This window comes from Sarcophilus harrisii, chromosome 6 (assembly GCF_902635505.1).
Source record: "Sarcophilus harrisii chromosome 6, mSarHar1.11, whole genome shotgun sequence".
NCBI lineage: Eukaryota > Metazoa > Chordata > Mammalia > Dasyuromorphia > Dasyuridae > Sarcophilus > Sarcophilus harrisii.
Genome location: NC_045431.1, coordinates 178,948,067 through 178,963,955, shown reverse-complemented (window position 1 = coordinate 178,963,955; position 15,889 = coordinate 178,948,067). Strand labels below are relative to the sequence as shown.

At 41.9% G+C, this 15,889-nt stretch overlaps 1 protein-coding gene across 4 annotated transcripts in view; it reads right to left on the bottom strand.

Moving 5' to 3' along the window:
• SGCZ (sarcoglycan zeta) overlaps nucleotides 1-13,177 on the bottom strand; it is a 526,928-nt gene extending 513,751 nt beyond the window's left edge. For all 4 annotated transcript variants that reach the window (XM_031943188.1, XM_031943190.1, XM_031943191.1 and 1 more), the window contains exon 1: nucleotides 13,131-13,177. The gene's annotated coding sequence lies outside the window, so the exon portion shown is untranslated. The remainder of the gene's footprint in view (nucleotides 1-13,130) is intronic.
• Nucleotides 13,178-15,889: the final 2,712 nt, after the last annotated feature.

Sequence of the window (15,889 nt, the reverse complement as noted above, 5' to 3'; positions counted from 1 at the left end):
ATGATCAAAGGATATTAACAGACAATTTTCAGATGATCAAGTTGAAACTATTTCTACTCATATGAAAGGGTGTTCCAAATTACTATTGATCAGAGAAATGCAAATTAAGACAATTCTGAGATACCACTACACACCTGTCAGATTGGCTAAGATGACAGCAAAAGATAATGACAAATGTTGGAGGGGATGCGGGAAAACTGGGACACTGATGCATTGTTGATGGAGTTGTGAACAGATCATGCCATTATGGAGAGCAGTTTGGAATTATGCTCCAAAAGTTATCAAACTGTTCGTACCTTTTGATCCAGCAGTGTTACTACTGGCTTATATCTCAAAGAGATACTAAAGAAGGGAAAGGGACCCATATGTGCCAAAATGTCTGTGGGAGCCCTTTTGTGTAGTGGCTAGAAACTGGAAATTGAACGGATGCCCATCAATTGGAGAATGGTTGGGTAAAGTGTGATATATGAATGTAATAGAATATTACTGTTCTGTAAGAAATGACCAATAGGATACAGAGAGGCTTAGAGAGACTTACATGAACTGATACTAAGTGAAATGAGCAGAACCAGGGGATCCTTATATGCTTCAACAACTATACTGTATGAATATGTATTCTGATGGAAATGGATATCTTCGACAAAAAGAAGATCTTACTCAGTTCCAATTGGTCAATGATGGACAGAATCAGCTACACTCAGAGAAGGAATACTGGGAAATGAATGTAAACTGGTGGAGGGAGGGAAGGTTAAAGTTGGAATAGAAGTGAATGCAAGGGACAATGTTGTAAAAACTACCCATGCATATGTTCTATCGATAAAAAACTATAATTAAAATATATATATATATATATATATATATATATATCTTAAAATGAAAAATAAATCAACATGTAATGCTTAAAAATTTAGTTGGGAAATATTTAAAATAAAAATATATAATAGAACATAGACAAAAATACAATTTAAAATTGTCATATATAGCCTGCAGGGTCCTTATGTGATTAATAGACCCCATTTCTATTTGAGTGTGATGTCACTGCTTTAGATAAGGGAGAATCCTTCAATGTTTGTTTGCTGACAACTATCAGTTTGGTATCTTTGGAGATTATTTTGATCCCTGTACAAAGGATTGATTGGAAAGGTAAGAGATTAAAGGTAACAGAAAAGTTAGGATGTTATTGCAATACAGGAGAAGTAATGGAACTGGTTGACTGTGTGAGTGAATAAATTTAAGAGAGGGATAATTGCAGAATCAATAGGGCATGGCAAGCGATCAGAAATGGTTTAGACAACTAATAAAATGGTGGTATGCTCATTAATGTTTAGAAGAACAAGTGGATGACCATATATTATCATCTAGTATTATATATGTATATCTGTCAAAAACAAAACAAAAATATATATAGAACTATTAAATAATCAAAACTGATTACTTAGTATAAAAACAAAGGCTCTCCCACCAATGTGATTATGTAGAGATTACAGCATCCTGGGAAGAATCTTGAATCTGGAATAAGAGGACATAAGGTAGAATCCCAACTCAGGCTTTTAACAACTGTGTAAATCAGTGTAGATAAATTTAGTCCTCTGAGTTTCAGCTTCCTTACATTTAAAATGGGGCTTCTAATGTTCCTTTCAGCTCCAAGTCTATGGTCCCAACATCAAATTAAAAACTTTTCTTGCAAAACTTGTAAAACTTCTGTTGCCTCCTTCAAGCTTCAATGAGAAGCAAGGTCTCAGAGTCAAGGATTCCAACAAGAGGGAGATGAGAGTGGTTCCTTGATCAGAAAACTGGCTTTTATCCAGAAAGATTTGCATGAACTGATGCTGAGGGAAACAAGCAGAAGCAGTAATACATTGTACACAGTAACAGCTAGAATGTGCAATGCTTAACTGTAAAAGATTTTTTCTTCAGGAAGAAGGAACACAAGAATCATTAAATAATAAAGACATACAGATCCTGACTGGCTGGGCTACAAGCAAACACGGTATGTGAATGTTGATGTAGCTAATGAGAAGATTTATTTTATACTTGGCTGTTCAGTTATCCAAAGCATTCCCTGTAAACTTTGGATGAAAAAGGCTATCTGCATCCAGAAAGAAAAAAAAAAAAAAAAGATAGAGATTGAACATAAATCAACACATGCTATGTTAACTTCTTTTTTCTGTTTTTCTTCTTTCCCATGGTTTTTCCCTCTTTTACTGATTTTTCTCTCCCAACATGATTCATAAAGCAATGTATATTTAATAAATATATAAATGGATTTTTTAAAAAAGAAAACTGGCCTTTTAAAAATCTAGATTTGAAAAACTTCAAGAGAATTACACATGTTCAAACAATATCAGATTTGCTGTCTATCTTGGTGGGGAGGAGGAGGAAAAGAGAGAAAAATTTGGAGCACAAGGTTTTGCAAAGGTGATTATTGGAAACTGTCTTTGAAAAGTGTATTTGGAAAAATAAAATACAATTAAAAATAAATAAATAAGAAAGACTTTTTAAAAAGACAACATTCAAGTAGGTGCTAATTATGATTAACTCAATTAGTTCTGCAGAAAGCAATGGCACCATCAGAAAGAAAGACATTAAGAGTCAGGAGAAATCCAAAAAATTAGCTATAGGCTATGGTTATTTATAACACCCATGCTTCAGTTGAGAACAATACCAGCATGAAACAAAATATTTTAGAACAAGTTAAGTTCTTGCTGCAGAAGGGAATAAAAAGCCAGGCTGAGACCTGATGTCTTCTGATCACAATTGGCTATCTGCCTCCACTTGGTCAGAGATAAAAAGTCCATATGCCACCCCCTCTAAAGGATTTTTAGAGTATTTGCCATGAGTATTTGTTTTGTCCCTCATGGACATAGAATACTTTTCTTAACTTCCCTAAACTTTAGAATTCCTTCCAGATGAAAAAAAAAAGAGTTTTAAAGATCAAGAAGTTTATAAAATATTCAGAGACATTTCCACTGACTATAATGTGAAGGGGGAAAAAACATAACATGAAACCCTTTGACAAGTTGATTTTTGAAGGAAACAGACCAGTTTATCTTAGAATGTACTGAAACTAATCACTTTATTCATATTTTTTTTCTATAAATCCTCAGTGATTGGGATTGAAAGGGAATGTCAAGGTCTCAAAAACAAAACCAAACAAAAAAAAGGAAGAATCTCTAATATCATTGTCCCATTCTCCAAAGCAGAGGCCTGTCTTGATACTACCATGTTTCACTAACATTCACAAATAATTTGATGGATGACAACATTGACAATGGATGTTGAAAGTTCTAGTTTTAAAAAAAAATCAAAGACTAGGGCAATCAGGGACCCAAATTTTATTCAGATAATACTTTTTCTTCAGGAAGAAGGAACACAAGAATCATTAAATAATAAAGACATACAGATCCTGACTGGCTGGGCTACAAGCAAACATGGTATGTGAATGTTGATGTAGCTAATGAGAAGATTTATTTTATACTTGGCTGTTGGAGTTTTTTTCCCTTTTCCTTAGATTGACAAGGAATACTATTCCCAAGTGAGATAAAGTTCTCTGCAAATAATCCTTTTACATGTAATTAGATTGCAAATCTAATTTAGGTACACTGAAGTGGAGCTGATTAATTGAGGTTTCCCAACCAAATTTTGGATGCATTGCATGGAGTAGCCTTGAAATACTTCAGATGTAGCCTGAGAAGTTTCAACCTTTTTGTGGAAGAACCAGCTGGCTGGTCAACCACCTTAGACTGCCACAAACAGATGAGTTCTACACTTCACAACAAAACAGAATCACAGACATTTGGGTTGGAAAGGATCTAGGAAGATAGAACAATAATGATACCAGTAATAGCAGCATTTTACATTTAACTACCGTTTTGGTTTGCAAAGCTCTTTATAAAATATCTCATTTTACCCTTGCAATAAATCTGAGAGATTAGGATGATTGTTAGCTAGATTAGATAAGAATACAGAGCCTAGAATCAGGAAGATATGTGTTCACTTCTAGTATGACACCTACTAGTTGTGTGACCTTAGCCTAGTTATTTAACTTCTGTTTATGTAATTTCCTCACTATAAAATAGGGATAATAATAGCACCTATGTCTCATGATTCTTATGAGGATTTAATGGACATAATATTTGTAAAGAATTTAGCACAGTGCCTGGCACATAATAAATGACATATAAATGTTAGCCATTATTTTTTAAAGATGAGGAAACTGAGGCAGATGGAGGTTAATTAATTTGCACAGGGTCACATAATTAGTAAATAATTAAGGCTATATTTAAATCCAGGTCTTTTTGACTCCATGTCTAATGCTCTATCCAATGACTCCTGAATAGCTCAACTAATACCTACAACTAAATCAATGGATTTTTCAGCATCCATATTGGCCTGAATCCACTTCAAAACTTCAAAAGAGAGACAATCACTTCCTCCTAAGATGGTCCATTTCATTTTTGATCAATTCACATTGTTAGTAAATATTTTTTTACTTCAAGGCTAAATATGAATCTTCACAACTTCCCTCCATTGTTCCTACTTTCCTCCTAGGGCAAAAAAGAATATTTCCTATCTTTCTTACATATGATGATCCTTCATATCAAAAATAACCTTCCCAAGCCTTCCCTTCTCCAAGCTACACAACCCAGACCCTTAAGTCCTCTCACCATCCTCATTCTTGTCATGTGGCTAAATCCCTCCTTCATTCCAGTATGCAAATACAGAAAAAAGCCAAGACTCCATTGGCTTCTTCCATTTTCATATCACAACATGAGTTGCATTATACAGGTCATTATATGATACTACCCCAAGATTTTGTTCAAATAGACTCTTGTAGAACTACTTGTGCTTCTGAAATTTCATCTGGTTCAAAGCTCTACATGTATTTGTGTATATGTATAAATATATATGTATGTATAAATACATATATGTGTGACCTCTATCACAATATTGTTGTAAGAATCAAATAAAGTAATATTTTTAAATGCTTCACACATAATAGATATTATTTAAATGCTAATTCCCAAAATGTCAAATTCAGGCACTCATATGCAATGGTCCCCTTCTTTTTTTTCAGTAAATTATGAAAAAATGTTCTCAGCAGAGAGGATTCAGATTGGAGATGACATGGAGGTCCTAATATTTAGAGCTTGCTTTATAGATAATTAAACCGTTACCATTTGTAAAATATTTTTAAAGTTTGCAATACACTTTACAAAGGTTATCTCATTTAATCCTTACAACAATCCTGAGAGGTGGGTGATATTATTATCCCTGTTTTAAAAACAAGGCAATTGAGGAAAACAAAGACTAAGTGATTTGTCCAGGATCGCCACAGCTAGGAAGTGTTTGAGGCTATGATTGAATAGATTTCAAGAAATATCAATGACTATCCCAAGGTCACCTATCAAAGTGATAGCCCTAAAGAGAGAGAGCTAGCCCTAAAACCTATGACTCTTAGGTCTTGCATCATCCACAACAACCCACTGTCTCTCTCAATTACTCACTCTTCATTATAGTTGCAAATCCTGCTGCTTCTGGATTCTTTTTTATAAATTCCAGCACACTGAGGAGAGACTGTTCTGATGAATATCTATGACTAGAGATGAAATCTTCCATGTGCTGATGGATATTACCATAGCAATTACTGTCTAGTCTTCCCAACAATTGGAATTCTGAGAGCTACTCATTTTGGTGATTTGGTGACAGTAGTATGGTAGAGAAATAAAAAAAAATAACTTTCTTTTTTTAATGGAAGCAACAGTAGGGTTCATATCTTGTAATTTCACTAGCCTTCAACCAACTCACTTTCCATAATAAATCATGGATTATTTCTGAATCAGAATTTTTCAAGAAATTAAGGATTTTTTTTTAAGCTCCTTCCTTTATCATGGATATTGTATCCTTGTCAAATGTAAGCTTCATATTGTCAGTCTTGGTTAAATATACGGTAGGGATCAATGTTGGTATAAGATAAAATATTAGATTTTAAATACATCAAAATAAGATATAAACAAAACCTACTTGTATTTAAGACTATATGGTAATCTTGAAATATATCTATACTTGGGCAATAATTCTATAGTCAGATACATGAATGCAAGGTTTGAGGGAGGAGGATTGAAGGAAGAGGAGGAGGGTTACAAATGCATGCCTGGAAAAACAAAATAACACTGAGTAAACTGAATTCATTTTAATCCTCTCAACAAGTATGTCAAATGCAGGCCACACTTTAAACTCATACATTTAGCTTGAAAGATTCTTGGATCATTTTTATAACCTGCGGGTTTTTCATCAGTGAATGAGAAAGCTCTTTGGAAATACTAACCTCCTAGGCTTTAGAAGCCCTGGACTCAATAGGTAGAGCCACATATTTACATGGTAAGATCTCCTAGCCTAACATGGAATGAAGACTGCACTGATCCAAGAAGCTGATAAAGTGATTCATTTCTTCTCCATATCTTGACATCAGGAGGCAGGCAGAATCAGGTTTCAGCTTGGGTAGAATACAGCAGGAGAATCTCAGTCAATGCTATTTAGACCAACTCTCCAAAATGCTACAGCTGTTGGGAGGTCTGCAATGCTTTGTCGAATTACAGAAGTATTAAACTCTCTTCTAAAGCTACATTTTCAAGGCTAAATTTGCCTTGTGAATGTTTTTAATTAATCAACAAGTAATTATTAAGTGCTTACAATGTGCCAGGTACTGTGTTAAGTACTTGAAATAAAAAGGAAAATTAAAGTCCCTCTTCTCGAATTCTGATGGGGGAGAGAGATGAATATTTAAATGAGAATATGCCAGATGAATACAGAATAAAGGTCCTTAGGGAGAATGGAGAAAGACCTCTGAAAAGGATGATGCTTGTGTTGAGTCTGATTCTGGAGGAGAGTGTGACTGTCCACTTTGTGTAGCCCTGACTCACTTAAATCCAATTTACACACAAGTCAAGACTTCACCTTTGAAATGATGTGATATCATTGGTCCTCTTTGAGAATGAAGAGCCATAAAAAGGAAGAAGGGCATTCTAGACAAGAGAAATAGTCAGCAGTGTTGGAGGAACAGCTAGAACATTACAACTTTGAAAGTGGAGTAAAAGGTAGTAGAACATAAGAAGGTGGAAAAGGTAGAAGGGAATAAGGCCATGAAACTCATCTCATAGAGGACTGTAATAAGAGTTAGCATTTTAAAAAAAAAATCATTTCAAGATTTGTAAAGCACTTGTAATATGTCAGCACCTCATCTGATCCACACAACTATCATTATAGCTAAGAAAATCCAGGGATCAGCAAGGAAGCAACAAATGGTTTGGGAGCACTGAGGTAGCCAGATCCTGAGAGCAAATTTAATGGGAGTTAGATCAAAAAGGATTGATTGGGACAGCTAGGTGGTGCAGTGAATAGAGAACTAGCCCTGAAGTTAGTTCAATTCTACTTTCAGACATTTAGTTAGCTGTGTGATCCTGAACAAGTCACTTAACCCCAATTGCCTCAGGGGGGAAAAAGGATTGATTGATTGGTTCATTTTAAATGGAATGTGGATCTCCTAGCTCCACATTCTTCTATTTTTTTTTTTTTTTTTTTTACTGAAGATCTTACTTTTCTTTTTAAATTAAAGTATATAATGAATTCTTGAAGAATTTGTTAAATCTCAGAGGAAAAGAAAGGGCTCCCTGGTACCCCATGGGAACCAAAAGGAAAACAAAGCAAAGAATTACAACATTTTATTCTCATTGTACTCCCTCAGTGAGGTGACTTTCTTCTATGATTATTATCCCTCCAAAGTTAAGTGCATTACAATACAGAGTAGCATGGAGCCCACATTTCTCCGATGCAGGGAATCATGAATCCCAAGAGGATCAGTCCAGAATACTCTACTTTCGATACCTTTCAGCCTTCCTGGCCAGCCAGACTAGAGACACATCCAGATTTTTCTAAATTTCATAAGAGGGCCCTTTCTCCTCAAATACTGTTTAGAGGCTATGTTAGCTTCAACAACAAAGAAACATGCTTTTTCTGATTCTGAGATCACAAGCAAAAGAAGGCTAATTGAAAAGTACTGCTGGCAAAAGGGGTTAAGAAGTGCCAGGGGTCCAGAGAGGGTGCTACAACTCATTAAAGCATAAAAGAAGGTTCCTTAGAAGTCAGAAATGGGACTTTGCAAATCCCCCTATGAAGCCAAGAAATGAATAAAGTGGTGACTAAAAATAGAAGTGCTAGAGTATGATTTTTTTTCCACTATGGATGACTAACAAATTAAAAAAAAAAGTTTGATCATCCCATTGCTACCTTCTTGTTGAAACACTGGCTCTCCTTAGCTGAGCAACTCATCAGAGAAAGGAAGTTCCCTCTTTTAAACTCTAAGTCTCCCACCTGAAATGCTCCAATCAGCTTGTTCTCAGATCACTACATTATATACTCATTAATTTATTCAAAATATCCAGACTTTCTTTTTGGAATTATTTAGGTGCTATAGACAAAGATTTTTGTGATTCTTTCTTTCTTTTTAAATGGTCTAATTGCATGGTCTATATTTTCTCCTCATCTCTCTAGATTGAGAACAAATATTCTGGCCCTTTTTGCTGTGAGGGATCCCTTTGGCAATCGAGGAAAGTCTATAGATTTCTCATTACTATGTTTATAAATACTTAAAATAAAATATTCAGAATCACAAAGGAAACCAATTATATGTAAACACAGTTATCTGTTTAAAAAGGAAAAAGGTTCATAGTTCCCTGGTTAAGGTTCTCTGTATGAATTAATTTAGAAAGGTAAAAACTGGACACTGATTAAGAGAACATAGAAGGAATCCCAAAGATACACTATTATAGTGGCTGCAAAATAAAAATAAACCACCATGTTTAATGAATTAATGACCCCTGCCACAAAGATAATCAAAAGATATTGTAGAAACAGCCTCCTTTCATTCTGTGAGTGATAGGGACGATCCAGTTCTGTTCCTAGCCATTTGTCACTCAGAGAGCAGATGCCAATGGATAGAGGCCTGGGTAAGAGCATTACTATCCAATTTTCCAGCAGCTCCCCTTTGTATTCTCCTTTCAAATTTCAAAGCACTCATACATACATCAAGGCACCACTACTTTCTTAAATTAGTTTTGCTTCATTGCAAAATGAACATGATGGGCTGGATTTCACCATGCAAGTGAAAGAATGATGTTTCCTAGGATCAGTGCATCTTACACACTAACTCTAGGAAGTCATCTTCTCTAAGTGACAGGTATATACTATGACCATTGGAAAATAGATATGTATTCAAAGAGCCCAAGTGCACCCCCCCCCCCAGAGTCACTTTCTGAAGCAATCTTTTTCACTGCTTATACATTTGTCCATGTACTTAACATACACACACACACACACACACACACTCACAAACACGCGTGCGTGCTGCCCAAAATCAACCTCATTCAAGAAGCCTGACATCTTTCCCAAGACCAAAGCTGTGGCTTTCATGGCAAACAAATTCAGGAAAAGATCCCATTATTTAAAAAGGGAAAGCTCTTTTCTTTATAAGACCTACCACAGGGCAGAGGATGGGGAACCAGAGGAAAATTCACACAAGTATTGGAGAATGAATTAGATCAAAGGAAAAGCTAAAAGTTCCAGAAGCCTCTGCCATATATGTTCTGGCTTTCCTCTCAAAAGATATCAATCTCTTCCCTCAGAAATTTGTGCAGACCAAAAAGGGGAAGACTCCCTGCCTACTATCAATTAGTCAAGAACAAGGCTCACCACCAAGTTCTCAGTTCTCCCTCCTTGAATGCACCCTCCAGTAGGACCTCTTGGCCCATGATCCTCAAGTGGGTCTGAATACCCAGTCCAGTCAGGCCCTAGACTCCTGAAAGATACAACAAAGAGACCATCACCCTAAATTGCACCATCACTAAATGTTAACATTTCCTATATGCTCCTGATCTAAAGAGGAAGCTTTCTGTCAATGATGCTAGTCTAACAAGCCACTGGCTCAGACAGAGCTTCCAGATGGTGTAGGTTAAAGTGCCACTTCTGACATTCTGCGGTAACCCTAAACAAGTCATTTCACCTATGAGAGCTTTAGATGATTCTCTTAGACTATAAACTGTGGAGAGCATTATTTACAAGATCCTTGCATCGAAGAAATGTAGGCTCCATGCTACTCTCTACTATAAATGCACTTAACTTTGGAGGGATGGCTGAAATGGGACTATTCTTCTGCACTAAGGAAGTGCAATGACTGAGAGCAAAATGTAATTCTTTGCTTCATATTTTCCTTTTGGCTCCCATAGGGTACCAGGGGGTCCTTTCTTTTTCTCTGAGATTTAACAAGTTCTTCAAGAATTCATTATATAACTTAATTTAAAAAGAAGAGTAAGATCTGCATAATAGATTTACTATTTCAATCCCTTTCTTCTGTTCTCTAGTATATATGAAAGTACTCATTTTATTTGATGCTTATGAAGTGCAAAATAAAAATTTTAAATTCCTCAGTTTGACCCTGTTGAGGTGGTAGTTCAGCCTAAGACAAGGCTGGACTCTAATTGGGAAAGGCCTTGAGAATAAATCTAAAATCTTGGCCCTACCAATATCTTCTGAGTCCCTGTGCACTGATGACTGGTGGGGAGTTAGGGAAAAGGGGTACATAGCCTAGAGCAATTGGACCACTCACTCCACCTGCCCCTCCAGTTTGAGAAGCTATCACTATTTCTCTGGCTTCTTTCTAAGGGCTGACTCCCTGAGCTCAGTATGGGGGGATGAGAAGAAAGAACCCCTAAAGTCAAGAAGGTCCTGGCCTACCTAGGAACCATTCCCAAAGACCACAGCATAGCAAAGGTAATAGGATTCCCCATGCTGCTTCCTATTCTCCCCAATTCAGTAGACTCCAAGAACATGTACTAATCTCTGAAAATGATAGCCCCACTGGGGTGAGCAATATTTATTTGGTGCAATCCTGCAGCACAATGGGGCAGTAGTCAGAAAAGGGCATAAGGATTTTTCCCAGACTGAATATTCACATACTCATTGGCTAACCCTCTCCTGGATCCTGTGTTCTTCATAGACCTCTCTTAGTGGTATTTCCATCTGGGCTAGCCCTCTGGCTTTCATGGCTAAAACCATCTAATTTTCCTCTCTTTCATTCTGAGGAACCACACCATGATCCCTACATTGCCATCAGTCACTGGAACAGACCCAGCCCTAAATCCTAAGAAATATTCTTAACAGCCTCCTGTTCTCAGGTCCAGCTCCCTTGGAATTTGTGAGGATCCAAGAAGGGAGGAGGAAGTAGTAAGAAATAGAACGGGGAAGATGGGAAATGTCCATTGAGCTAGAGGAGTCTTGGCTACTAATTCCTAAAAACAAAAGACTTCCTTTCACCAAGTCCCCTAGGGCACCCTGGACAGAGCAACAGATAGTCTGGGCAGAAACAGACAGTAGGTGTCATCACTCCCCCTTCCACCAGAGCTGGCAAAGTGTATCACAAATAACACCTTGGTGGGAGGGAGCAGGGGCTTTGGGGCAAGACCTGGGAAGATGGGATCCTGCAAAGAGGGAGGACTGCTGGGGACTGGACCTGATTCAAAGCTTGGCCCAGAGTCTTACCTATTCAAGGTCATCTGACCTCCCTGGGGTATGGTTTACCCCAGCAGGAGGAAGAGCATCTGCTCCCTTTTTTCTCTCTCCCCGCCCCCCCCCCAATCTCTTAATAGTTGATTGAATAACTTAAGGACTGGCGGTCAGAGGAGGTCAGTCCTTAAGCCTTTCCCTTTGACCCTCAACTTCCTGTTAGTGCTTGTAAAGACCCAGGAGGCCAGTCCGACGAGAGGAAAACTCGCCAGACACCTGGGGAAGTCCCTGTCCGCTCAGCACCTGCGTCGTCTCTCCTTCTCGGGGTCTCGGCTTCAGTGTCTCCCTCTCCTCTCGCCCTGTACCTTAGTGTCTTCGTGTCTCTAACTCTAGTTTATTGTCTCTGATTCTCACTCTCTTACCCCGATCTCATAATCCCTAGGTGAGAAGGTAGAGGGGGGAGTATGTTTTCTAGGTTGTTTCCACCCCAAAGAGAGCAATCTCTTCCACCGGTCCAGCCCCAGAGACCCGTGGGAAGAGTGGGGGATGATTAGAAATTTAAAGTCGGCCCCAGCCAAAGGCAGGACTACCAGTGGGCTCCAGACCCTTCCCTCTCATTGGGGACCGCCCGTTCTGAGTGTCCGATGCACGTTGTGGTTTGTAGGGGGTGTTCTAGGGCTAAGACAGCCTGCGGACACCAGGAATCACCCCACCCCCACTCCCGTCCATCTTCCAGCAGCTGGGAGACAGGAGGTGGGGATTGGGACGCAGGGGCGTAGCTCCTCTGGCCCCCACAGGACGGCGCCACGGGTCAGAAGCTCAGGGCCGGGACAGGAAAGACCTTCTCCCTATTCTCCCCCCCCCACCCTCACCCCCCCACATATATACACACTCTTTCTCCAACACTGCTCAGCGACCAGGATCCCTCCGAACCGGCCACAGGACAAGCCCAGGGCAGCAGGCTGGGAGCTAAACTGACCTAAAAGAGACCAAGGGAGTAGGATAGAACCCGGCTGCCTGAAGCAGAGCGGGCACCACTGGGCAAAACAAGGCAGGGCAGGATGCTCCAAACAAGGGCAGCTTGGTGAGTCACCTCTCCAGCGGAGAATGAGGGATGCCCCTCTCCGTTCTTGTCCCCTGCCCAGCTAGAGTGCACAGCCTTGGCTCGGGTCAGTAAGCACTCAAGGAACTTTTGCCGGGAGTCAGTCAGAGGAGAGAAGGACCCAGCCTCCAGCTTCCCGCCCTATCTCGGCCACAGGCACTGACCACCTGCGCTCCAGACCCACCTCGAGGTTTACTGCTTGCTCTGGGCAGAGGGGCCAGAGTTCCAGACGTTCTTCCTTCCCTTGGTGTAATACCCGCGGCCTCAGCCCCACGTCTGTGTCCCGCAAGATGAGCCCAACGACACGTTCTGGCAGTGCACCCCAAACAAGTCCCCCTAATCCCTGCGCGCCTTCTGCGGCCCCAGCGGCGAGAAAGAATAGGGGAAGAGGGGCAAGAAAAAACAGAGTGGGGGGAGGGGAACAGGAAAAAGAGCGGAATGAGTGGGGGAGGGAACCCCCAAGCTCACCTACCTGCGGCGCCGCGGGGTCCACGCAGCCCGCTGCGGCCATAGAGCAGGGCTCCGGCTGCGTAGGAGCCGGAGCCGGAGCCGGGAAGTTGGACCCAGTCGAGTTAGTGTGTGAGTTGCCAAGCTGGACTCAGGAGTCTGGTCCTCCTCCCAGGCGCGGTCGCCTGGCCGGGGCACATTCTCCGCACTCAAAGCTCCCCGGTCCCCGGGGCCGCCGCTACGCTCTTGGAACCCCTCGGATCCATTCACAGAGAGCCCTTGGACTGCCCTAGGCTTCTCCTTTCTCCAGCTGAAGTGGCCTGTATCCCAGCCCGCGCACTGCCCGAGCACCCGGAGACACCTCGCTCAGGGGAAGCGAGTCAGTGAAGCTCTGGGAAGCCGTGCGGTCTCCTGGAGACGCTACTGCCTGGGATGCAGCTGCCGTTGCCTCGGATGCCGCTGCCTCGGACGCTGCTGCCTAGGACACTGCTGCCGCTGCTACCAGCAGCCGAAGACCCGCACCCGGCGAACTGCAGCATCCCGAGGAGGAAGAGGAGGAGGAGGAAGAGGAGGAGAAGAAAAAGGAGGAGGAGGCAGCGCCACGGCTCCCCCGGACAGCGCCATGCGGCAAAGGCCCGGCAGGTGGGTCCGAGCAGAGAAAGAAGAGGAGGATGGGGGCGGAGAGTAGGCGTCAAGGACCCGCCTGCCCTCGAGTTGCCCCCGCTCGAGCACTCCAGCTCCGACAGCTGCCTAGCTGCTTCTCCAGGCGGCGGCACAGCCCCCGCACTTTTTGGGAGCCCGCGGCCGCCAGGCAGTCCGTCCCTGGGCAGGGAAAACGAGGTCCTCCTTCAGGTGGGGAGGCGGGGGAGAGGAGGCGGGTCGAGGGAGGCAGGCTCTGCCGATGGGTGGGAGCAAAGGGGAGATGGGGGGAAGCAGCAGGAAGAACGAGCTAGATAGCTCCTCCCTCCCTATCCAGCTACCAGCCCGCCAGGCCGTTGCCCCCTCGGATGATGGGCTGAACAGAGCTGCACTCAGCTCTGCTCTCCTCCCCGGCCCGAGCCGTCCCTCTCCCCTCATCCCACCCTTACCCCCACCCCCACTCCCACCCCAGAGCTGATTGCTGCCGGCAGCTGCCAAAAGGCAACACCGCCTCTGCTAGCAAACACGCCTGCTGGGTCTCAGAGACCGCCTTCTAGCTGCCCCTCGTGCTCTGCTAGGCTGGAAGGGGTTGGGGAGGGGGGTTGCAGCACTAGGGAGAGAATCTCTTGTCCCGCGTGTCCACCCCTTGGTTGAGGGAGGGAGCTACATACATAGTTGTTTAACTTCTTTTGTGGATGTGGAAACAGGGGATCTTTCGGGGGGCCATGCTAATTGCCTGGATTCCCCACCCACCTCCATGAAGGCACAGCACCCCTTCCAATTCTTCCTTTTATTTGTTTCCTGAAGGAAGGCAATAAAATAAGGCCACCTGTCCCCCCAGGATAGCAGGGAGTCCATTGGGGGTGATTTGACTCTCCAAGAAGTAACCCTCTTTTTTGCACAGAGGTGTGTTATAGACATCTGCATTTTCCTAAGCGACCCCTCTGCCCTTCTCAGCGTTAGATTTGGACTTGTCAAGAAGGCTCTTGTCTGTGTGATGTCCCTCAAAACCTCTCTCCTCCTTCTCTAGCTCCTCCCCCCATCTCACGAGATCCGTTGGTCAGGCATTCTCATATTACTTTTATATTTTTACGCCTAGAATACATTGCTATACGGGCTTTTCTGCCAACCCCCCCCCCCCCAGTCCATTTCTTTTTCCTGCATTCTTTGGGAGGGAGGTAGTTCTTTATTGGGGAAATCTATAAATAGACATATTACCTAGTCGAAGTAGTTTCCCACTTGAAGTTGCTGCTCTGATTTAACAATCTTCAAGCTACAGATTAAATATGGGGACTTAATGAAACCTGAATCCAGGCAATTTGGACTATTTTGTCCCAAATAACATTGAGACACTTGGTTCCATTTTTTCCCTGGGAATCATGCTTATGATTACACAAATAGTCCAGCCTATTCCCTCTGATGCTTACATGTGTCAGGAACAGGAAAAATCGAAGGCTTTGGAAATAGGGTAACATTCATTTGTCACTGGGGTTGACATTAGGCAAAGTCCCTATAACATACACATTTACTCTCTGATTCTCAGTAACAAGAACATCACTCTAGGATGGTAACTTGCAAATCCTCATTTGGGAAGCTGCAGTCTCCCTGGTACCACAGACTTTCTCCTCTCATTGAGTTAGTCTTAAGGTGGAAAGTTGAAGCTACTCCCGGTGAGGAACAATGGGGAGTTGGAAGGATGCAGGGATACTCTGGGTCTTGTTTTTAATTCAGCTTCAATGAATATGAATCTCCATGGTCAGAGCCCTCACTTGCCACAGAAACCACATTTCATGAAGTAGGACCGTGTGCTGTCACACTTCAGGCCTAGATCCAGATCTTTGGGCAGTGATTGCCATTCTGCTATCTGTCCAGAGAAGGTAAAGGAAGATAACACTATCCAAACAGGAGGCTTAGAAGAGGCAGACGACTTGCTGTCCCAGCTTAGCTGGTTGTGTGGACTGTGAGTTCAAAAAAGGACCCCAAAGATCTCACCATATGTGCCTTCCATAGGTAGCTAGTATATATAGGTACTTCACTGGATCTGTGATTACCTTAGTATGTGTCTCCCCTCCAAGAGAAAAGATCACAACCCGTCCATGTTTTCTCATAGTCTATGATTCTTGTTCACAGTTTGCCATCATAGAA